This window comes from Papaver somniferum, chromosome 5 (assembly GCF_003573695.1).
Source record: "Papaver somniferum cultivar HN1 chromosome 5, ASM357369v1, whole genome shotgun sequence".
Taxonomy (NCBI): domain Eukaryota; kingdom Viridiplantae; phylum Streptophyta; class Magnoliopsida; order Ranunculales; family Papaveraceae; genus Papaver; species Papaver somniferum.
In genome coordinates, this window is record NC_039362.1 from 181,846,147 (window position 1) to 181,871,621 (window position 25,475).

At 34.4% G+C, this 25,475-nt stretch overlaps 2 long non-coding RNA genes across 3 annotated transcripts; both read left to right on the forward strand.

Annotated features, from left to right (window-relative positions):
- The first annotated feature begins 597 nt into the window (after positions 1-597).
- LOC113283854 lies at positions 598-15,288 on the forward strand. Its single transcript, XR_003327732.1, has 3 exons — positions 598-625; positions 983-1,050; positions 15,263-15,288. It is a non-coding gene; the product is annotated as an uncharacterized LOC113283854 (long non-coding RNA).
- Positions 8,190-10,753, forward strand: LOC113283853. Of its 2 annotated transcripts, none has more exons than XR_003327729.1 (5): positions 8,190-8,434; positions 8,525-8,564; positions 9,266-9,478; positions 9,693-9,830; positions 10,334-10,753. It is a non-coding gene; the product is annotated as an uncharacterized LOC113283853 (long non-coding RNA). The 2 variants fall into 2 exon arrangements; XR_003327730.1 differs by having other exon boundaries at positions 9,266-9,435.
- Positions 15,289-25,475: the final 10,187 nt, after the last annotated feature.

Genomic DNA, 25,475 nt, shown 5'->3' on the forward strand with positions numbered 1-25,475 from the left:
AAGTCTCCAACTCCATTCTTTTTTCTTCGCTCAGTATCAGATTCTCTTTGTGGATCATCGGCATCACCAGAAGCAAACCAATAACGGAAGGTAAGATTAGGAACCGTTGTAAACTTGTAATTTTTTGATGATGTGATTTCTTGTAATTTTCAATTTAGGGTTTATCTGTTTAGGGTGTTGTTTTTTAATTTCAGTTTGGAATGAATTGGTATGATGTTACTATGTTAGAACTCAGTAATGAAGAGTTTAATCAGTAGATTCAAAGGATTCTTGAATGTTTATGTGTTTAGGAAGCGCTCAATTTATCTGAATCTAATACCCTTTATTTTATTTTTCCATGTTAGGGTTTTTCAAGATTGAAGAACTAAAGTTCAGTTCATTGTATCTTGAAGAAGAACTGGTCAGAGTTGGTTTAAGAAGAACTAAGAAGGTATATCCAACTATGAAATTTTTTTGATTATTTAGGTTCCTTTTATATGTCCTTTCCATTTTATGGTTTGTTGTTTATCTGAATCTAATGTTTTTTTTATTCCATGGTAGGGTTTGTCAAGATTGAAGAACTGAAGTTCAGTTCATTAGAGTTTGAAGAAGAACTAATCAGAGTTGGTTTAGGAAAACTAAGAAGGTATATCCAACTTTTTTGCTTATTTTGGTTCCTTTTATATTGTTTAGGTGAAGTTTGATAGAATCTCATTGAGCATGATAAAAATGGTCCTAGCGGTGAATCGCAAAAGCTACTTGTAGCTCATTCTCTCTTTGTTGAGAGGATGTTTCTGTCGTTAACATAAGGCCTTCGGCAACCCTACCGCCAGGACTCAGTTGAAGCTACATGTTAGAATTAAATTGGTGTACTTCAATAAATTTTGTAACACCCTAGGAATCATGAGCATTTGTTTGTCTCCTTGGTGCAATTCCCAATGGATAATTAATTCTTTTATCCCTGTCATTCCCATGTGTTTGTATTGTGTATCTATGCTGTAAGGTGTCGGTGGGGTAGTGACTTATGTAACAAATTCAACTAATCAGAGTTGGTTTAGGAAAACTAAGAAGGTATATCCAACTGTTTTGCTTATTTTGGTTCCTTTTATATTGTTTAGGTGAAGTTTGATAGAATCTCATTGAGCATGATAAAAATGGTCCTAGCGGTGAATCGCAAAAGCTACTTGTAGCTCATCACTACAAAAAACTGACCAAAGGCAACTAAAATTTTTCCACAACAGCAAAATATAGTTGCCTTAACAGTTTAAGCAACTAGGAAAGGCAACGGGGGGTGTGTATTGGTTTAAGCCACTAAACGGTAAGCAACTATAGTTTCTAAAATCCATTAGCAATAAATGTGCGCCAACCAAACAAATGCATTAGTAGCTTGAGACATTCAACCACATGGAGAAAACCAACAACAAGATACTAGTCGCCTAATTCTTTATTCAGCCACTAAAGTAACGAAACTACAGGTAAACCTAGTTGATTAAACCTTTGGGAACTAACCATGGAAACTACAATAGGCATATACATTAAGCTACTTTTGGGAACCAACTTGAGCATCGTAGTAGCTTAACTTAAGAAGAGTAAATAATTTAATGAGAGAAGCCTTGTAAGTGAGCCCTCATACTCAATAGTCTGGACATGTTATTGTGTATCAACTAACATGAGGTTGTTGTAGAGTTATTTAGTAATTAAGATGTGTTAAAATGTGTATCGACTACATATAGAAACACTCCGCGTCAATGCAAAATCAGATTCTTAACATTACCATATCAATTGCAAGAAAACTCTGTTTGTTTTAATAAAAATGAAGGCTAAGGCCAGAACTTCCATCACCTGAAGTTAACAAAAGTAACTATAGTGGTAAAACTTTGATTGAATAGAAAAGAAAAGTTTCTTCCTCACAGAATCTGGGCATCACTTTCAGTTTCCATGTATAGTTCAAAAGTTCCATACAACCAAAACAAGAAGTTTCCATACATAGTTCAAAAATTCCATACAACCAAAAGAAGAAGTTTCCATAAATAGTTCAAAAGGGTTGAATTCCTCGTAAACAAAAATAAAAACTTGACCACTGTATACACTTGAACAACGTGCATGAATTGAGTTGTATGAATTTGATGATAGAATTTCAGTCCGCTGCATATTTAAAAGCCATCAGTGAAAAATTCAAGAGGAGAATCAACCAAACCCCAGTGATGACAAATAACAATCCAAGTAAGACTCATTCATACCGTCTCGTACTTTACTAAAACAGATTTATATTAAAAAAAATATAGCAAACAAAAGGATTGGAATTCACTCACAACGAGGAATAACTTCGAATCATGTCAAACATTGAGGAATCTTTAGCTTGACAAATGAAAAGATTGCCACGAAAGATATCCACATCGGAAATGCCAAGTATGCACTTACATTTGTAAGTTCCGTTCACTTGCAATACACAAAAACACTCTGAGAATAACAAGAAATTACCAATTATATGAAATGATATTGTATGAGAATCAAAATAAACAACATCAGCTGGCAGTTTCGAGAACGTTCAATCACCTACTTTAAAGTTGTCTTCGGTCAGCCATGCTGTGCCAAAACTAGGCCTACAATCAAGAGGTAAGGCCTCCTTTGGTGCTTCTACTAAGGCACTACGAATTTCACCTGAATGTTCCATGTATGCATACATTTGCATGAGTTCTGAATCTTTTTAAAAATAGGAGGAGTTAAGCCACAGACAAAAAAGAACATTAAACAAAACAAATAAAGTGGGTTAGGTCACCTTGTAGCCCAACAATAACCGTAACGACATAGAAACCTTGGTTTGTCAAGAGGGTCAAACACAAACTTGGCTTTATAATTCAACATTCCTAGTTAGGAAACTTTGGACGACCTAAGATCCACAACTACAAACAAAAATTATAGCGTGCAATATGTTACAGCACCAACCTTCAAAATCCTTTTAAACACCCTACAAATCTAAACCATGAGGATCAAGCAACATGCCAGATACCAAGTCGTCCCTCCACACATAATAAGATTCACTCAGCTTTGGCAGTACAATTAACAACATCAACTATCAAAATCCAGAGCTAAAACATTCATAGTAAACAATGTCAGCAAATTTAGTCCAAATTTAATTAAGCTTCAGATTCTCCATGCTCGTGTTGGTTCTAGCAAGTTGCTAGTACTCCAAAGTGGATACCAACATTGATAGGCCGTGGGATCCATTCCACTTTGAAGTGCTAGCATCATGCAAGCCTCAACGCCTAATTTTGTACCAACACAACCCAGAATCCCCAACAACCAAAACATATAATCTTCCTACTACCAACACAAACAAACGCCGCAAAATACAGTCAAATCTCCACATTGATTAGCTAAATCATGACTTAAGAAAGCGATTATTACCTCATAATATTCTCCAGTTCATCTTTGATTCTTCATACCCTCTTTCAGACAACCTCATCAAGAATCCAAACTCCATCTAAAGCACAAACACAAATCGAGTTCATCAACATCGAATTAACCATATTTGAGAGATAACAGTCAGAGTAATTTTGTCAAAGAGGTTATAAGCGTTTGTAAATAGAGATTTGGAGTGTCAATAAACTAACTTGAAGTGGACTGTCAGTAGAGAAAAGCATAGAGTCAAAACCCCTAATTTCCAGTATACAATATCAATTAACAATCTCTCTAAGCATACGAAGTCCAGTATCACAACCTGGATTTTGGAGATTTTAATGGTATTTGATCAAATCGATCGAAAAAGGTTCGGAATCAACTAATAACTGCGCAGTCCAGATAATAGCGTGTGAGTTAGTAATTGGGAGATAGCGGTATGAGAAAGATTGGTGGAAAAACGATCAAAAAAAAGAAGAACGATTGGTGGAAACTAATTGTTCGGCAGTCCTAAAGAAAGAAAGCAATGGTCAGAGAACTGGAATAGGAGAACTGGAGAAGCATGGTGGTGAGAGATATTGTTAACCTATAGTAAGTGGTTAACAAAAATGTACATATGTTAAATATGGATCTTAAAACAGCTCAGTTGCGGACTTCCCATAGAGAAAGCAGAATTCCTAAACTAAGCTTCAAAGGAAACAAACAAATCAAACACAACTTTTTACTTCAACCAAATTACAAGTTATATATAACTAGAACCTCAATCTTTGGATAACCTAACTCAATTTTTCAGAATACACACAAAAATTGTGCCAAAAAAAGTTGTGAAGCTTTACACAAAATTTTCAAAACCATAATTACTACATAACATATTCTCAACTAGAAAAAATCAGAAACAACGGAAGCAAACACTTAATCCTCATTACATCAGATCAATCTTAGCAATAAAATAAAATTGAGCACACTCAGATAATAGATCCATGAGACAACATTTGAAGAAGAATTATTACCTAGAAATTACAAACTTGACAACAAGAGCCGTGGTTATGAGCAGTCTACCCTTTGTTTTGTAACTTGATAATAGCCAGTCGAGGTGTTGAACCTACCAATACTTCCTAGAGTGAGTCTACCCTTTGTTTTGTAAGTTCATATCATCTTCAAACCCTCATTCAAACAGTTACATAAAAAATCCAACCTGCATCTGAAAATACAGTCAAAAATTGAGTTTGTCAAAATCATATCGACCAAATCTATTAGAAAACTCTCAGAGTAATTTTTTCAAACAGTTAACGTCATATATTTATGATAATTAAAGTGAAAAAACAGAAACAAAAATTAACATGTGCATCTTCAAGAAACAACAAAACATGAGTGAGATTCTTACCTTTAGCTCCACCAGAGACATGAGGAACGAGTTTTTTTCTAAGAAAAAAAAACGATTTCTAGCAGATTGAACATATTTTGGTGAGGATGATGGATAATTTAATTCCTTTTCATTATAAGAATCAAAGACGACCGAGAAAAATAATGAGAATAACCTTCTCTGATAACTACTCCATAAAACTGATCTCTTGATGTTTGGTTTCTTCGCCTCTATTAACAAAACCCACTAAGAGTTTTTCACAAATCATTGAAATCAATCAGAATCGAAAGAGAAAGGGAAATCTGGAGAAAATAGTAATTTTGAGAATTAGGTTTCAGAAAGTTGTACTGCTTTAGCCTTTAGGGATTCGATAGGCGATTTCTAGCCCAAAATATTTAGGCAACACATATAAATCGGAAAATCATCATAAAAAATTATAATTTTGCACAAATTTTTGTAGATTTCCCTTTCTCAAATGCATCTAATTGGATGCTTAAAATTTTAAATAAACTGATTCCAAAAAAAAAATATTCTCAAATTTTAGTTTGGTTGATCACGTTAGATGTACTTAGAAGCTTGGTTAAGTCAATTCAAAGACAAGTTCATTCGTCTATGTAATTTGTTCAATCTCATGTAATATATGTACAAGTTCATTCATCTTGGTAATTTGTTCAACCTCATGTAATATATTTAAATATCAAGACAAAGTAATTTATTTTCATAATTTAACGACGTCCAATGTTAATGTGAAGTCCAATATACATTGAAAGGTTATTAGGATTGATTAATCTCTCCAATCAATTAATAATGAGATTATAAAATTAGTGTTTATAGAGTTTTGATAGTATAAATGTTAGTGTGCTTTCTATGTAATTAAGTTTTGCGATTTCTATTTTGTTAAATTTTATTGTCGTCTCCTCTATTAGTGAGTTCTAGTTCAATAAACTTTAACATGGTACCAGACTAAAAAACCAATAAATATCTCAGGTTCTTCGATCTCTCCAGATTAGGTTGAAACTTGTTGTTGCTAAATTGGAACTAAAAGCTATTAAACAAAACTGAAATATATATTAATTGATAATCCACAGGGTCTGTATAATGATATTCAAGAAATGAATACTTGTAAATTAAGTCGTACTATATATACCAAACACTAAATATTTTTGTAATATTGAAACTTTCCATATAATGTACCGATACCTTGACCAATCATATAATCTAACAGTTCGAGATTCATAATCGAATGAATTATGTAGCTACACATTGAGATCAAACGAACTCCAAAATATTCATGTAAATCTTTTATTATCCGATGAGATGAAAAGGGATCAAGTGAAGTCCAAAATCCAGAGTGTTTTGAGTTTCTATAAATCTGTAAGTATTGAATGAAAGGTAGTCAAATCTAATGAAGTTCGAAATCGAATCAATTGAATCTATGTTAATTTTTGAGCATTTGATATGCAATTACATCTAACAAAATTCAGAATCATATAAATTTACGTGGATTTTTGAGATTTGAATGAGATCGGATGATATCAACCGAAGTCCAATTTTATCTGCAGAATATGCATCTCCTGGAGAAAAAAACTGTTAATAACCCATAACCAATTCCCTTGCAAACTAAAAATTGTTACTGTGAGCACCAAAATTGTGCTGATGACTTGAAATCTCATAAGGGATTTCTTGAATATGATCATTGACTTAAATCGGACGTTTAACCATATAAGTCGAGCTGCGTAAACAAAATCATATTTTTATCTGCTTATTTTGTATCTCTTGGTAGGAGTGAGCATTTGGCTCGTAATCTGCGGATTTAACCGTTAACATAAATGCCCAGACCGTTCATCAATGGGTTGGATGTGGATGGAACTTTTGAGATCCAACGGATTACGGATCGGGCTCGGATGCAACCTTGAAAATCCGTTGGCTATCCATATCCTTTAAATTAAGGGAACTTATATAGTTCTAGAAAATACCATGGATCATTTGGGAATTCTTAAGTTGTTTGTTTGGGATATTGTACATGGCATTTATGTATTTGTATACGTATATAGGATATGTAGGTTTTATAAGAAGTCATTTGTGTTTGTTTTATTTTCTTTGTTATAAATTTTTAACTAAAACAAATCCATTAGATTATTTGTATCCAATCCGACCATTCATGCATCCATTGAATTGCAAATCCGTTAGATGTTGGATTGGATACAGATGCTTAATTTGGAATCCGTAATGTATTGGATTGGATGCGGATGAGGTGAAAATCTGCCCATGCTCACCTTTATCTCTTGAACCAAAGAAATATTTTAGAAAAATCATTATTTGCATCATTAAGTAGTGCAAAACCGTAATCGTGACTTAAGATCAACCACTTTAACTTAAAGTGAGTTGATCGGAAGAACCATATTATTATCACCATGTATAATATGCATCTTTGCACCAAAACTTCCTGTTAACCCAAAGGCAAATGCTTCGTAAAGCAAAATTTGTTATTGTGATCGATCAAAAACCATTTTCATGACTTAAAACTTCACAAAGGAATTTTGAATTATTTTGGTGACTCAAAATCGACTACTTTAACCAAAAATTTATATACTTGGTCAAAATCAGGTACTATCAATACGTTATATATGCATCTTACCAAAAAGAATCCGAATAACCCAAACCCATTTGTATTGTAAAGAAAAAGGAAAATTATCACTTTGATTGATCATTAAGCCCTACCCAAACCCAGTTGTATCGTAGAGAAAAATCATCTTGATTGGTAAAAAAACCATACCCGTGATCTAAAATCTCATAAAGGATTTTAAATTTGCTTGGTAACTCAAAATCTTATGCGTTGGTAAGAGCTTATCCAATGGAATGTATGTGAAGATAAATGTTTAAGTCCATATAGGATAGACATTCATTTTCCCTAAAAATCTTCTCCAACCCAACTTTTTAAATCAATATGAAGATGACATGACTTAATTTTTGTTAGACATTGTCAAGGTGAATGTTAAGTTTTGGACATTCACCTTGACAATGTCAAGCTATCCTAGTAAGTTTTTGCTTCCTAAAATTAATTCCAATATATTGAATAATCCTATTTAGGTGTAATAAAATCTATAATTTAATAAAAATAAACAATGCATTTAATTCATAAAAAATCACAAACAACACCACTGGGGATGAAATGTTTTTTCCCCCTAAATTTAAAGAAAAATTGAAATGAGGATGTCTTATTTGGGTTGTCACCTAGGAAACACACAACCACCATTGGAGATGCTATAAGATTACTGACTGTTAACATGGTCCCCAAATGAACCGGTAAGATTAGTTGGTAAAAGATCTACTAATTATCTTGATATCCACGTGTCAAAACTATACTTATCAAACATCAAAACTTTATGCGTTGCCTTTACCGAAATATTCAACAAAACCCTAACGCTGCACTTAACGGCATGTCTCGCTCTCCATCTCTTCATTACCACCAAACCAAAAAAATCTATTGTGGTTCACGCCGCCATCACTGATTCACCATTTCCCTCACCACCACCATGACAAGCACCATCTCAAACAATAAAAACGAAGTAACCTCACACCTCAGTAATTCCAGCAGCACCGAAATTATGCTTTTTAGAGTTTTTCACTTTTCAGTTCTTCAATTTTGCTCTGTATAAAGATTTTTAGGGATTGTTAGAAGTTTAAATGGCGGTGAGTTTTGGTTATTTACATTAGTTGTTCGAAACAATTATTTATGATTCCTTCATGATTCTAAACGATTTGAGAATGTTTTTTCCACAGATTTTTCCACGAAAGAGCTAAAATCAAAGACCGGCTACGGGTCAGTTTTTCTTTTCATCTCCCATGTTTTTCATTATGCCGGGACTATGGTTAGATTTATTCTCTGATCCGTTCTATGATGTTTAAAGGTTAGCAACGGAAAGGAAAACGCTAGTCGTTGACCTTACCATGGTCTTATTCTTTGTAGGGCTCCTGCTACTCATTTTTTTTCCTGCTCACTGATTCACTGTTATGAATCAAATCCATTTGAAGAGGTTATTATAAATCATATGTTATATCGTTTTCGTTGATGCTGATGCTATCGATTTCAATGTATGGTGAAGATACAATATCCTAATTTATTTTTTATCCTAATCTCTATTACTCTATTTCATTTATATGCTGTTTCATCGTGTAAAGAGATGGGTTTGTTGTAGTACTGATTTTATGTGATGATTTGAATTTATCGACGTATATTCATTTGATTTTAAGATTCAATTTTGTGTTTTATGCACAAAAAATGTTTGGCAATTTATTGGAAAGAAAGAATTTAGTTGGTTTTAATCGAGTAATTTTCTATGGCGTTTGTAATAATGTGTCTTCTGTATGTAGGGTAGACTAGTAGGAGTCATTCTTTAACCCTGTGAGGGTGTACTTATTTGAAGCATGGTTGTTATGTTTCTTGACATTGCTGAACTTAGAATTTCGTAGCCTTGAAAGTTTGTTTGCATAAACTGACCTAGGTGTTTACGGTCCTTCCAGGAATAGTCAACAACGTAAAAACACGCCATAACCGAAAACAGCCGGTGTTAAGACATTCAATATCGCAATCATCATCTACGTGGAATTTTGAACTGCAGTTCATGGGAATTGATAGGCACTTATATAAGGACCCAGATGATGGAATCTTGGCCATTCTTTGCAACACCAAAGTATATAGTTGTAAATATCAATATCTGTTATTGCTTGCTGCAGGTGTCATTTTAATCTTTTTTTCTTCCTCTAATCCACTAATTTTGATTGCAATAAAGTTTTGGGATCTCTATTATGGTTGCTTTTTGCACAATTTTGGATCAAAAACTAATTGGATAAATCAGACATATATTGCCAGGAACTATAAATTAATTTCTTCATTTTTATGCATTTGTATCTACTTACTGTCTTCCTAATCACTTATTGGGTGTTGCAGCATGGAGTGAAGAGATTCAACTCTCCTTTTTCAGCTGGTCACTGGACATGTTTGGAAGGGAATTACCTTTGGTTGATTCAAGAGTCCAGTTGAAACTCCACTGAAGTACCATGGCTTGTTGAAAACTACATGAAGAAGGTACTAAAATCCACTAAATCATACAGCTGTTTGGCTATTTGAAATCATACACTTTAATCAAATCTCTTACCATTTCAGTAAATGCCAGATAAATATGACAAGTTCAAGATGTAAGCTAAATTATACTTTCAGGATATCATACACTCAAAGTTCAATTTTGAACCACCATTTCAGGATGTACACTATAATTCCAGATGCCTACTTTAAAAGTTGAACACTGTCAACTCTAGTTGATAAATCATAAATGAGTAGTTCTTAGAAACTCGCAGATGTTGCTGAAAAGCTTAGTTTTTATTTTTTCTAGCTTTTGTTTGTTCGTTGGTCCCGATTGCTGCAACAGTCGGTCTAGTATTAAGTGATGAAGGGAAAATGAAGTTCTGTTATAGATAGATGTTATTTCCTTTTTGAATTTCATACGGTTCTTGATTTTGTTTGGCTATTTTGTTATTGAGTATGTTTTGTGTGTGCTAATATAGCAATTGCTCATAAATCTTTTGGTGCAGGATATTACACTTTGTAGAAACCAAATCTGTTAAGGGATCGGATGATTACTTTATGTATCAGATCTTCAAGATACAACAGTCTTAGTCGCTCATTTTATCTATTGATGAGGTAATGTTGTTCATGATGCTGAACAGTAAAACTAGGATGGGTCATGGCGTTTGTATTGGACAGTCATTCCTCCTGCTTTTCAAAGAAAGCCATCTCCAGGCCTCCAACTGAAAAAGGTTTCTGTCAGGTGTGCGTCGGACTGCCACTTAATGTGTTGGCCATTTTTTTATTTTCAAGCGTTCACTTAATATGATGTCATTGTTGTATTTTTAGTATTTGTTTTTATGTCATTCGTCGCAACCACTGTATTATCTTAGAAAAAAAAAACATATATCTTTTGTATTTGAAATTTATTAAATATCTAGTGTTTTATTCATAAAAACCTCCTTGTTCATGGAATAATTTTCCACTCTAATAGTATATGTAATTTTGTAAGATTCATCCCAGACCCATTAAATTGGAATTTCTTAACCCAAAAAAAATATGGCGAAATGTAAGGCAATTAGCTATGTAATCGTAATAATAATGGCACAGATCTTTCAATTTGGAAATAAAATATTTGTTAACCGCAAAAATTACGGCAAAACATATGGCAATTAACTAAATGATAAGAACGATAATTAAGGCAATCAACTAAATAATAGTGACAGTAATGGCACCGATCTTTCAATTTGGAAATAAAATTTTATTAACCGCAGAAATTACGGCAACATATATGGTAATTGAATAAATGATAATATCGGTAATTGAGCAGCTAAGAAATTGTAGCTTTAACTAATAGGCTGTTACAGATACTCGTAGCTCTAAATTTAGGCCACTAAAACTTAGTTGCGTAGATTTTTGCAAGCAAGGTTAGCTACTACCAATACATGTAGTATTCTATATCCGTAACCTATTGAACCACTAAACAAAAAAAAGTTAGTGGATAAATGATTACGCATGTAAACCACCTGGTACAGAATCCAGTGGTTTATATTGTTGGCTACTAGATGAACCTCTAAATGCAATATCTATTAAACCACTACAAGATTATAAATGCTTTAATGTTTTCGCTAATAACAGTGCAGCTACTCAAATTAGTGGATTTACCTATTATGTGACAATTGTTGGTCAACTAGCCATACTAGTAGCTTTAGACATGGCGACCAACTAACCATTGCGAACTTGTTGCTTTAAACATAAACAACACCCTCTTACGCCACTACAGCCGGACAACTAACATTAAATGCATAAAGTGATACGCAACTAAAGATTTGAATAGGCCACTACCATTGATCAAGTAGCCATTGGTCAGTTTTTTTGTAGTGCATTCTCTCTTTGTTGAGAGGATGTTTTTGTCGTTAACATAAGGCCTTCGGCAACCCTACCGCTAGGACTCAGTTGAAGCTACATGTTAGAATTAAATTGGTGTACTTCAATAAATTTTGTATAATCTCTTAACTTAGAAGTTTTTATAAGTTGTATGGTCTGAACTTAAGAATTTTTATAAGTTTGTATGGACTGAATTGATTACCTAGCAAGTTCTAATTGATTTTTTAAATCAATCTCAGTTCTTTAGTACAACCTAGTTAATTTATTTGGTATTTGAACTAAGTCATGAGTATTTTGTTCAATTCAGTATGGTGTTAGTACTTTCAATCTTCCAATGGTTGAAATCTCAGAAGATGATTCTGCTTCTAATCTTCCAATTATACATGGAGTGGCATCACAAATGGGACCTCCCCCTCCACGTCCACCGCGTTCTGGACAAGTGCATGGACCATCAGCAGGGAAAGGGAGTACCGCTGGCTCATCTACACCAGCTTCTGAACCTTCACATGCTTGTGCCGCAGGTGAAACATTAGATAATAATTATAATGCTGGTGTGAAGAGATCAAAGGTATGGGATCACTATGATATTTATGAAAATGGTGAGAGAGCGAAATGTAAATATTGCAAAAAGGCTAATTACAAGATTGGTAAGAAAAATTTGGATGGTAAGAAACATGGGACTTCTAATCTCCAACATCATTTGGATAAGTGTCAGAAGTATAAGAATGAAATGAATGAGGCTAGAGCTGACGGACAACAAACACTTGACTTCCATCCTTGCAAGCTTGGAGAGGAACCACAGTTGGTTGGGGTGTCTTTTTCTCAAGATGCGTGCAGGTGAGCGCTGATTAGATTTATCGTTACCGATGAAATGGCTTTTAGAATTGTTGAAGGTGAAGGTTTTATAGCTTTTTGTAAGTATCTTGATCCTCGATTTAAGCTTTCAAGTCGTATGAAAATACACCGTGATGTGTGCAAGCTGTTTTTGACAGAGAAGGCTAATCTGAAAAGTTATTTCAAAGAAAACAAGATAAGAGTGTGCCTTACTACTGACACTTGGACGTCATCGCAAAATTACAATTATATGATAGTTACTGCGCATTTCATTGATCATCACTGGAAACTACATAAAAGAATTATCTGTTTTTGCTTGATTGATAGCCATGAAGGTACAAATATTAGAGAGGCTTTGGCGAAATGTTTGCTAGACTGGGGACTTGAAAAGGTTTTCACTGTGATGCTTGATAATGCGTCTGCAATTAAAGTTGTTGTTGACTATTTGAGGAAGAGAGTTCAGAGTTGGGGTTCTGCATTACTCGGAGCTAAACATTTACATGTTCGATGTGCGGCTCACGTACTTGCACTTGTTGTGAAGGACGGTATGAAGAAGTATCATACATCACTTCTCAGGATCAGGGCAGTGGTAAAATATGTCACGAAATCTCCCGCAAGATATAAAAGGTTTACGGAGGCTGCTGAGTCGGAAATAATAGATTGTAAAAAGGGTCTGATATTAGATGTGAGAACGCGGTGGAATTCTACTTACTTAATGCTTGTTGCTGCTGAAAGATATGAAAAGGCATTTGAAAGGCTACGTGAGTTGGATAAGGCATTTTGTGAAGAGTTTTGCTTTGATATTCCAGTACCAAATAATAGTATGGGTGATGGTGATGACACTGTTGATCTTGATGTTGATTATGATCTGGAATCAGACAATGAAGAAGAACTTGATACTACTGAAGAAGAAGATTCTGCTGCTGTCAGGAAAGCCAAGAAAAAAAACAGGCCAAAAGTGCATGCTCCTGAACGATACGATTGGTGCAACGCGAGAGTTCTGATTAAGTTTCTACACGTATTTTATGAAGCAACTGTTGCATTTTCAGCTTCTACTTATGTTACTTCTCATTCTTTCTTATTGGAACTTGGCACTGTTCGTCAAGAATTAGAAGAATGGAAAAATACACATGAGGACCCTTTCTTAATCCACATGGGTGCTGTAATGTTGCTCAAGTACAACAAATATTGGGGAACATACCGAAAGATGAATTCGTTGATGTTTATGGCTGTACTTCTTGATCCACGAGAGAAAGAACATGGATTATTTGTGACTGTTGAAGATTTAATTGTGCATTATGACCCAGCAATGAAGAAAAAACTTGTAGAAAAATGGGTTGAAGAAGTTCTGAAAAATTTTGTGGAGCTGTTTGCAGCTTATAAAGCAGAAAATGTTAGATGTGCAGTATCTTCATCAGAATCTGTGGGCGAGACTAATTCCACTTCTACTCAAAGTTCTTCGAGTTTTGGAAGTACTATTTCTAGCAAGGCCAAGTATATGGCGGGAAGGAATAAACGAAAGCATCAACTGAGTAATGTGGAGGACATTGGGAGATCTGAGGTAGAAAGGTACTTGGCTGAACCGATCTACACACCCACAAATGAAAATGCTACTTTTGATATATTACAATGGTGGAAGGTAAATGCTGCGAGGTTTGACATTTTGCCACTTATGGCTAAAGATATATTTGTTATTCCCGTTTCTTCCGTTGCTTCAGAATCAGCATTTAGTACCGGAAAAAGAATTTTGGATCCTTTTCGAAGCTCCTTAAATCCCAAGATACTTGAGGCCTTAATTTTGTTACAAAATTGGTTACGAACACCAATAAACATGGATTCATCTACCCTTGGCGTCGAGGAGGAGGAGATTGATATTGCTGAGTCTGGTATGTCTAAATTTTCCTTGGCTCTATTGTTGTTCATGATACTGTGAGTTTTATTGCAGCATATTTATTACATGAAAGTACATGGTTTACTAAACATAATGCATGCTATGTGAATAGATTAACTGCCCTGTTATGTTAACTGCCCTGTTATGTTAGTAATCTATAACAAAAATCTTTTGAAATCCGAAGATCACTCATAGTTATCTCTATATCAACATGTCAGAGGCATTGTCACAATGTCGTGTACCTCATATCAATTGGATTTCTTAAATTCAGTTATCTGTTTGATGTTTGTTATACTGTTTTCTATGGTTTGAGAATCTTGAAATTTGGCTTTTCAAATTTTGCTTTGATCTGTGTATTGTCTGTTATCTTGATGTTCTTAGTATTAGGATATTTTATATGTTCTTATAGTTGAATTTGGATGTTGAGATTATGATGAAGCTGAGTTTTTTTGCATAGGTCAGGGCAATCATTTTTTGCATCTGAGTTTTTCAAGTTAACGACCTAAAAATAGGGTTGTGAAGCTTTATGTTTGGACATTATGTTATTGAGGTCTTTTGGTTATTGGGGTCCTTTGGTAGTGAAGCTTCATGTATGTCTAAACTTTGTGTTCTATATTGAGGTCGTTAATGATCAATTTATGGTATTGTGTAGCTACCGTGTACTATTTCATCTAATTACAGTGACTGTCCGGTGTACTGACTACTGATGGGCAGTTTGTGTTGGTACTTGCTGTTGTTGTGGATGGATAAACTAAAATGTTCATTTCGCTTGCAGAGCTATTTTACTTGTTTCAAGAAATTCATCTACCCTTTCATTCATTCTAATTGTTCATTTCGCTTGCAGAGCTATTCAGTTTCAGTGACCTTGCTGCTTCTTCTATCGTCATAGACTCATAGATGATTGATTCTTATTGGCTTAGACAAGGTAATGACGCCAAGGCCCAAGGGTCATTGTCAGTAGCTTGATCTTTCTGAGTTCATCTTTGTTACTGTAACTAATTTACAGACTTCGTTTTATTTCAGGCTTTCAGCCATTCGGAGGTAAAACATCCACAAACTTGCAGGCTTGCAGCGACTCGCTGTTGGTCGCTTTATATGATATTAGGCTTTAGTATAGTACGCAATACTCAATAGTAATGCACTCTTTTATCTTTTGAGCTTTGAACAATTGAACTCTGTTCCTTTTTATTGTTAGCTTTATCAACTTTGTTATACACTTATACTGTTATACAGTTATACTCATTGCATAACTCTGTTTCTTGTTAATGTAATGTACTAATGTGACAATGTCATTTTATTTTATGGTGGGTAACCCACCACCCACCCGACCAAACCCGCCGTCACAATGGGTCGGGTAAAAACCGACCCATTGTGTTGTTGGGTCGGTTGCGGGTGACAACTTCTGTTACCCGCCATCAGTGGGTCGGGTGGTGGGTGAGACCAAAACCGACCAAAACCGACCCATGTGCAGCCCTAAATACGGTAATAGTCGAGTCATAGGTATGAACACACTAAACTAATGTCTGGTCGTACTTGAATTATTAACGGCTGACTGATGGCAACTGTTTGGTTAAACGTCAGATTGTGATAGTTTATTTAATTCATGTGCCAAAGACTAGATATTATGTGGCAAATATTTTCAAGTGACAAATGCACCTAGTTGAAAGTCCACATAAATTTATTTATTTCATTTGAAAGATCTAACTCTAACTAATTCTTTCTGACTAACGAGTTGCATTCATCATCCAAAACATTAATAATTTGCACAAGAGACCTACGAAACTTGAGATGTCGATTTCTTGTCATCCTAGAGCATCCACAAATGTGAACGCCGAAAACCCAAATAGGCTAAAGCTAAGCTATATTTGGCTTTTTTTGGCTTTAGGTTTCGGCCGAAGCATATATGCTGGGAACAGTGGGAAGGAAAATAATCAAGTAGAAAAATAAATAAACATAGCCGAGTGCAGTTAAAATCTACGTTTCCTTTTAGAGCGTATATACATGTCGCAAGGGAGGAGCTACAGAATTTACTATGGGATGCAAAGTTTGTTATATAAGTTCGCAAAAGTCAACAAAAAATTTAGAATAGACAAGACAGGCTTGGGTAGGTAAAAAATAGGCCCGGGAATCAGCCCAGCAATGTAGACAACTGCCACCTTTTCCAAGAGCTCCTTCCGCCTAGTCCTCAGACGATCTTTAATTATTTTATTATATTGGAAGCAAAGACGATCTTTAATGTGTGCCTAATTGAGAAATGGGAAATTACCATTTGGTCTTTTTTAGGTGGTCCCAAGCAGTGACGGAGCCAGCGTTTTTAGATCGTGGGCTCAAATAAATTTGTTCGGCCGTTTACCGAATGATTTTCTAAACTAGTTCTAAGTTACAGTTCAAGGTACTACAAAACCACGCGCACTAGTATTAAAACTAAATAAAAACTTGCATAAACCATCGAAACATGAATAGAGTGTTACTAATTGGGTAGGCGGCCGAAGGCTGCGGATTTTTTTTAGAATGGGTCGCAATACCAGTGGACGACTGTGACTTGCTTACAGAGAGGGTACTCGAATATAGAATGAAAAATATCAAAATGAACAAACTTAATTTAACAGAAAGAGAAAAATTATATTGATGAGAAAAAGAAACGTTATCAACTTTACATAATATCGCAATGACACTGGTTTAAGTCTTATCAGTTCAAGGCAGACCTATAAATATTGAGCAAATGACGTGTATAGTTCCGACTGCAAACCTGATTTACCTACTTAGCTAAGTCAATTACTACCAGAGTAGTGATATAATAGAACTTTGCTTCAGTCCACCTAATGCCTATAATATTATTGCAAATGTTTCCTAGAGTGTACGTTTTAAGTCCAAGTCATCGTCAAAGAATCTCATATATGGTCCATTTCTTGTTTTTAGTTAAATTAAGAAAGCTAGTCGGGTGATAAAACGAGATTTAAGCCGATATTAGTAGCAATATGACCCCATTACCTATAGAAGTTTCAACTCTACCACAATGTTTTCCCCCACAACTCGTTAAAATTAAGGAAACATCCAGCCTATTCTAGCCAAACTTCAAAATCAAGTGCGGTCTTGAGACCCCATTTGTCCCTTGTTACCTCCGTCCCTGGTCCCAAGACAGTTTGGTCCAGTGAAAAAAGATGTTTTCTGGTTGGTCCATAATTATTTGAAAATATATAATGGACAAAATTATCTTTCTATACTGTTTTAGCATTAGTTTCTATAATTATTTTATTTCCATAATTATTTGAGTTCATTATATTTGATGAACTATCAGGTGTTTGGTAATGCTTTTTGTAGATTTGAGTTCATTCCTAAAAATGAACACACGACTAAAAAATTGATTATTATGAACAAAAAACATAGTTCACTCTTTCAAATGAACACCCACTCAAAGTTCATTATTATGAACAAATATCAGAGTTCATTCGTCAAAATGAACACCTATCAAAATCAAACTGATTCAACCCTAGAACATAATTCATTTTTTAAAATGAACACCTAATTAAAGTTCATTATTATGAACAAAAATCAGAGTTCATTATTTCAAATGAACACTCAGTCAAAGTTCATTATCATGAACCAAAATCAGAGTACATTCTTTCAAATGAACACCCAATCAAAGTTCATTATTATGAACAAATATCACAGTTCATTCGTCAAAATGAACACCAATCAAAAACAAACTAATTCAAACCTAATTCAGAGTTCATTTCTTAAAATGAACACACAAAGAAAAAAAAAACAAAGTTCATTCTTTCGAATGAACATCTAACAATTAAAGATCTAAAACAGAGTTCATTCTTCTGAATGAACATCAAACAATTCAAGACCTAAAACAGATTTCATTCTTCAACATGAACACACAACAAAAATTCATAAAAATTGAAAAGTTCATTTGAAATCAAAGAACAAATATCAGAGAAACATAAATCTTCATCATCTTCAACAACAACAATAACATCAGAAAAGAAAAAGAAAAAGTCTTCATCATCTTTATCATCTCCATCATAGATCTACTTTATCTTCTTCATCAAAAAAACCTTAAAAAACGGAAGAAGAAGAATTGTTTTCATCATCATCGTCGTCTTCATCATCATCGCCGTCGTCTTTCATATCGTCTTCATCGTCATCTTCATCATGAAGATCGTCATCAACAAAAGAAGAAAAAATGGAGAGAGATAAAGTAGGTTTGGAAAAAAAAAAAAGTGGAAAAGAAAAGAGGAGAGAAAACAAATCTAAAAATGTTTTCATTCTCTCTTAATAATTAAGTATATATATGGTCTTAAAAGGGAATTTTTTCCATTACCAAAAGACAATTACATCATCAATGACGTCATTCTGTGTGAGTATTGTCCACCCTAGTGTTAGAGCACTGCTCGGTCGAACTCGCATGGCGTTGCTATCTCAAGCTTGTTTGTCAAGTTTAGTTGTCAAAACTATAGGTCTTGATTTCTAGTCTACTTATAGCTATGTCTAGGATAGAATGTGTAGTTGAGCTTTAGACTTCACGACGTTCATCGATTGAAGACGAAGAACTAATAAGGTGAGCTTGTGGAACTTCATCAACAAAAGGTATGTGGAGACTTGAACTCATCTATCACTCAGAAGTCTATTTCTATTCTATCTCCTATTGAGACAAAAGTCGTATAGCTATATAGACTTTATTTTATACACATTTGATATTTCAAGATGAGTTTAACTCGCTTACATATTTCTCAAAATATGTGTTGGTAATCTTTCGCTTTAACCAAGTTCATCTTTTATTCTCGACGGAAGTCAAAGGATGATCACGTGAAAATCGCCTGGTAACATCTTACATGATTTGTGTGATACAGTCATTTGATGTGGGCTCGGAATATTTCGTATTGATCTATTAATCACTTGAAAATTGCTTTGAAGCTAATAGTTTGTGTGAGACAGCTATTCACGTTTTGCAAGAATGTTTCAATGATTAACATGGAGTTTAGAACGACTAACCATTGATTGAATATAGCACAGTATGCGTACTTGTATACTAACTGTTGTAAGTTATTCCATGTCCGGGAACCATAATATGCATACCCGTATGCGTACTGGTTTGATAGTTGGATTCCGAGAACTTAGTATGCATACACGTATGCGTACCGGCTTAACAGTTCAAGACCGAAAATTTAACTGAGTTTGGTTGTGTACGATAGTATGGGTACCTGTTCGCATACTGGCGAATCCAGACCACGTCCGGCTACTTAGGTATGCATACCTGTTTGAGAAATTGAAATATAACTCTTGGATGTATTTTCCTACTATAAGTTGGACGTATTTTCCTTGATTGAGTCTGACTGTCTAGTTGATTCTCTTGGAAATATATTGGAGTTAGTCCATACAGATTACCTAAACGAAATATTGGGTGTGGTTGTTAGAACCCCACTTTTGACCAAACAATAATTTTTAGGACCAAACAATAATTTCTAGGACCAAAGAATAATTATATCCTAAAAAAGAACCAACAATCATTTCTAGGTCCAAACAATAATGTATATTCTAAAAAATAGCCAAACAAATAGTTGACTAGATATATATATAGGACCAAACTCACTCTATTTTATCATTCTTACGGCTATATAGTATTTTATACTTGAGAAAATCGTTACTATTAATTACGTTTGAATTGAATGGCATCCCATCAAGACTTGGAATCATTGAAGTGAATAATAGTAGTTTATTATCAATTTTTAAGGTTATCTTATTAGATACATTATCTTTCTTCTAATTCAATTCGTACATACGACCAGACTAGCTTGTTGGCACCACCAATTTTTTTATTACTATCACTATCCCTGATGTCAGGATACTATACAACCGCCAATAAGGGTTAACGTGCACACCAATTTTGCTTATAAATACAGAGTGATAAACATAATCTCATCACCAAACAAACAACTCCAATTAACTCAGTTTCAAAGAGCCAAACACTTCAGTTTACTCATTTAGAGTTTGCAAATAACTTTTTGCTCATATCTATTGATATGGCAACCAAAAACTCATCAACCTTGGTTTCATTTTTGACGGTTCTTGTGTTTGTATGTCTGATTGCCGACGTTGCAAATGCAAGCCTCATAGCAGTTTACAGGAATAATGGTTGCAGCGGAAGTAACACAATTATCAGCCGTTGTGGGTGCACAAATATTCCCGCTGCCTATCACGGTGGTTATGTCTTTGATTACACTGGGGCTGGTATTACTTTCTACAATCAGCGAGGGTGTCGCAGTAAACAAGTTCGTTCCAACAGTGATATAGTTAGGTGTCTCAGGTTTCGATTTCAAAGCGTCAGAATCCACTGTTGATTGGTGTATGGATGAATCTGAATATATCTTGTAGGCCTGGCCCGTCTCATGAACACACAGTTTGGTTTGTTAGAGGAACACCAAGGATCGAGTATTATGTGCCCATTGTTACTTTCAAGGTCTTTGGTAGTGATTTTATTTAAGTTTACATGTCCGTTTGTTGTTGTTTGTATGTTCGGTGTATGAAATTTAATTAAATAAAAGGCCGGGTTTCAATTAACTTTTTTTGCGTAGATATATATAGATCTTAAATTTTCGAATACACTGAATCGTAGATATGATGATTCTACCAATTAACCTCGCTAGCTAAAGATTAAATTTCTTTTGCTATTTCATGATTTCTTGTGTACTTGAATTTTTAACTGCCTGTCAATTTTAATAGTTTGATCGTTTGTCCAAAGGGGTTATCAAATTCCATGGTACCAGTCCAGTTATACAAGGATTCTTCTTCTTTTATAGGAACTTGATAATAACAAATTCGATGTACCAGTCCAGTTATTTGTCTTAAAAAATATGGTAGTTAATTACTTATATTTTGTTAAAGAAAAGCTCCGGTGAATCTCAGTTTGGCTAAAAAAAGTAAAAAAAATTGTGTGGATTGTGACAAATTGTGAATTGTGAATTGTGAAGGCGAAATTGGTAAGATTGATGGATAACAAATAAATCATCCCAAAAATACATCTCTCTCTGATGATCGGGCGATAACTGAGTCAACTCATGCCATAAATCGGTTTCGAAAATTCTTGTTCTACTGATTTTTAATTTGTTTTTCTTCAACTATGATTAATACTTTCTCTTCTCAACTAATTTGGTTGATGATTGTGGAACTCATCTCCCCTTGTCATCTCTAATCTTATTTTTAAATTTTTTTTGATTCTTTTCAATTTTCAATTTTTTTTAACCTAATCTTATTCATGGGTTTGTGAATTTTTCAGATCTCTGATCAATCAACTTGTGGGAATACCAGTGATGGAAAAGCATGAAAATTGCAGTTGGGAAAATAACAGTGATGTGGCCAGCAGTGGTGCCAACCATCTTCTTTGTGATGATGGTCCAAATTAGTAGTACAGAAGAACAATTTCATTGTTTGAAACATAATTCTTCAACAAAGCATTTCGAGATTCCAAGTAAGAATGTGTCTAACCAGTATGAGGAATTTTTTAATACAGCTCTTCAATTGGAACAGTTCCATTTTCAAGTTTTGATTCAAATCAGTAAAACCAATCAGAAATTTCAAAAAAATTTGGCTCTCAAATCTCAGTCAATTATCTTCCGTGATTCTAGCCTTCATTATAGATATTCCCAGTCAATTCTTTTGTTACCAAAATTTTCAAAATCAGGAAATTATTCTCCCCGATTTTATCCAATTAAATTTGGTTACAAACTGAATGCAGTTTTCCTTCCATATCCAATTAGATTTAGGGTTTCCCAAAATCATATATCCTTGACTTGTTTATCAAAGAAAAACAAACCCTACCCTAATTCTCACTGGTATATTTATACAGAGGAAAAGAACAAAAATTCACAAACCAAAATCAATCTCCATAGTCAGAGTCAAAAGACAAAACTCTCAAGAAACACCATGTCTTCAACTCACGGAGATCGAATTAATCAATTATCTAGACAGCTAAGGAATGCAAATATTGATTTAACTGCTAATCAAAGAAGAACAGTGGGTTCAACTCAATTAATCAATCAAGATGCGGATCAACGGGCTTTTGGAATTCTAGGAAAGATGAAAGAAAAATCCAAAATGAAGATGAGAGTGATAAGAGCAGAAATCAATTCTCTGTGGGTAAAATATCAAAATAAGGAGATTAGAATTATGGGTCATAATTTGATGCTGGTGAGACTCAACAATGAAGCTGAAAGAGATGAAGTAATAGCAGATGGTCCCTGGATAATTGATGGAGTTCTTTTTCATGTTAATAAATACTACAACAACATTCCTTTGAAAAACTATGTTTTTGATAAGCAAGTTTTCAATGCACAGTTCAAATATTTGAAGTTGGAGCACATGAATGTAGCTGTAATTGATAAAACCATTTTCTTTATAGGTAAAAAGATTTCAACCAAGCCAATGAACTGTAGACCCAGAGCAGGAAACACTGTCAAAGCAAGAATTGAGATAGATTTGAGAAATCCTCTTTACAGAGGAGGTTGGTGGAAGACTTTAACTGAAGAGGATGCCTAGATTAGATATCACTGGGAACTACAACCCAAGAACATCTGCCCAAAATGTTTTGTGATTGACCACAATGATGAAAAATGTGAATACACATCACACTTGCTCTATTTAGACTCACAAACTGCTGCTGAGTATGAAGCTCTTCTCAAGGAAGATAGTGAAAATCAGAAGACTGAAGTTCAAAGTAGCTCAGCCAACTACATGGAGGAAGAAGCAACAGAGGAAGGTAATCTGGAAGATTCAATACATGTTAAAAGAATGAGAAACTTCAACCTCAACTCTGAGCCTGCAATGTATCCACACAACATTCACATTCAACCACCAGCCCTTATGCAAGGCCGAGATTCTACTAATTTGGACCAACAATTAACACAGCACAATGATGGAATCGGATGAATCAACTGCCATGAATAATGCTCCCATGGGGGATTGTGTCAGAGATCCTTCTCAGGTATACAAAAAAAACCCAATTCTTTTTATCCTTTTCTAAATTTTGGGCAAATAATCAGGTTTTGGTCTTTCAAAATAAATCAAATTGTCTGCAGGTTTTATTTTTTTGTGATTGTTTCGGTTGCTTCATTGTTTGCTTCAATTTGCCCGATTCTCTCAGAAATAGCCATTTGATTTACTTTGAGAACACCATCTCTATTAAGCACAGAATGAAGATCATGTCTTGGAACGTCCAAGTTTTTGGGAATAAACATACTAGGTACCACTTAAGAGACCTAGTTAGATATAATGATCCAGATATTTTGTTCCTTGCCGAAACTAAAAATAGGGATATAAAAATGATGAGAAATACTAAACAGCTGAATTATCCGTATTATTGCTATGTGAATCCCATTGGTCTGTCTGGAGGGTTATTTTTGCTATGGAAAGATGGTATAGTCCTAGATATTGATGACTATAATCAAAATTTTATTGTTTGTTCTGTGCAATTTGATGCTAGGAGTGGGAAAACTTTGTTAGTTTGTATGTATGGTTTTATTGATGATGCTGGGATTGCTAGACAATGGGTTTTTTGAACTGGTCTATCTGGTAGATTTAAATGTCCTTGGGTAGTCATAGGAGATCTAAATTTCATCACAAGTAATGATGAGAAATCAGGGGGAAATTTGGTTTCCCAAGGCCAACTTAATGAGGTTAATGATCACCTAGATTTCCTTGATTTATCCAGTATTAGGTTTATTGGAAATCCTTTTACTTGGTCAAATAGGAGGGATAATTCTAATTTGATTTTAGAGAGGCTTGATAGAGAACTAGGTAACCATGATTAATTTAGTCTTTTCCCAAATTGTGTTGTTTATCATCTGTTAGGAACAGGTAGTGATCACTGTCCAATTCTTCTTGTCAGTACTATAGAAGACAACACTACTAAGAAACCAATTAGGTTCAACAGATGTTGGGTTATGCATAATGCTTGTAAGGATATTATTAGTGATAATTGGAAAACTTCTGATAGAGGCTCACATGCTTTCTTGCTTACTAGATCTTTAAGGAATGTTAAGTATGTCCTTAGGGACTGGAATATTAATACCTTTCGAGATATTCAAACTAAGATAAACTTTTTTAAGAAACAGTTAGATGGTTTGAATAGTAATATGAATACTCAGGATAATCTAAACCAAATTAGAGAAACTGAGAAAAGTTTGAATCACCGGTATGATGTTCAGCAGGATTTCTATATGCAGAGAGCAAAAGAAAATGTTCTGAAGTTTGATGATAGAAACACTAAATATTTCCATGACAAGGTTAAGTTTAGAAAGAAAAGGACACAAATTGACACTATTCAAAAGAAAATGGGAATTTGGTTAACTGACAGGGCTAGTATTGCTGAGGAATTGAGAAACCATTTCTCACATATTAGTACTACTTCTAATCCTCCTAGCCCTGCCACTTTGCTTAATAGGATTAATCCTTGTATTTATGATACTGATAATGATGCTCTAATTAGATCTCCTTCTTATGAGGATATTAAGGATATTGTTTTTCAGATGCAGCCATGGACATCACCTGGACCAGATGGTTATCCCCAGGCTTCTACCAACAAATGTGGGATGTAGTTGATAATGATACTGTTAAAATTGTACAATCATTTTTCCACTCAAAACACTTGTTAAAGGAGATGAATCATAGTTTTATTTCCTTAATTCCTAAATCAAATTGTCCTAAGCATGCCTCTGACTTTAGAACTATTAGCTTAAGTAATGTGTCTTATAAAATTATCTGTAAACTCCTAGCTTCTAGACTTAAAAAAGTTATGGATAAATTTATCAGTCCATATCAGGCTGCTTTTCTCTCCTCTAGAAAGATTACTGACAACATAGTTCTAGCTCATGAGCTTGTCAATAGTATGAGAAAGTGTAGATCTACTAAGAAAGGTCTAATGGCTATAAAACTTGATATGTCAAAAGCCTTTGACAGAATTGAGTGGAATTTTTTGTATGACATTCTTATAAAGCTAGGATTTCATGAGGATTGGTGTAAGATGATTTATGAGTGTGTTTCAACTGTTTCAGCTT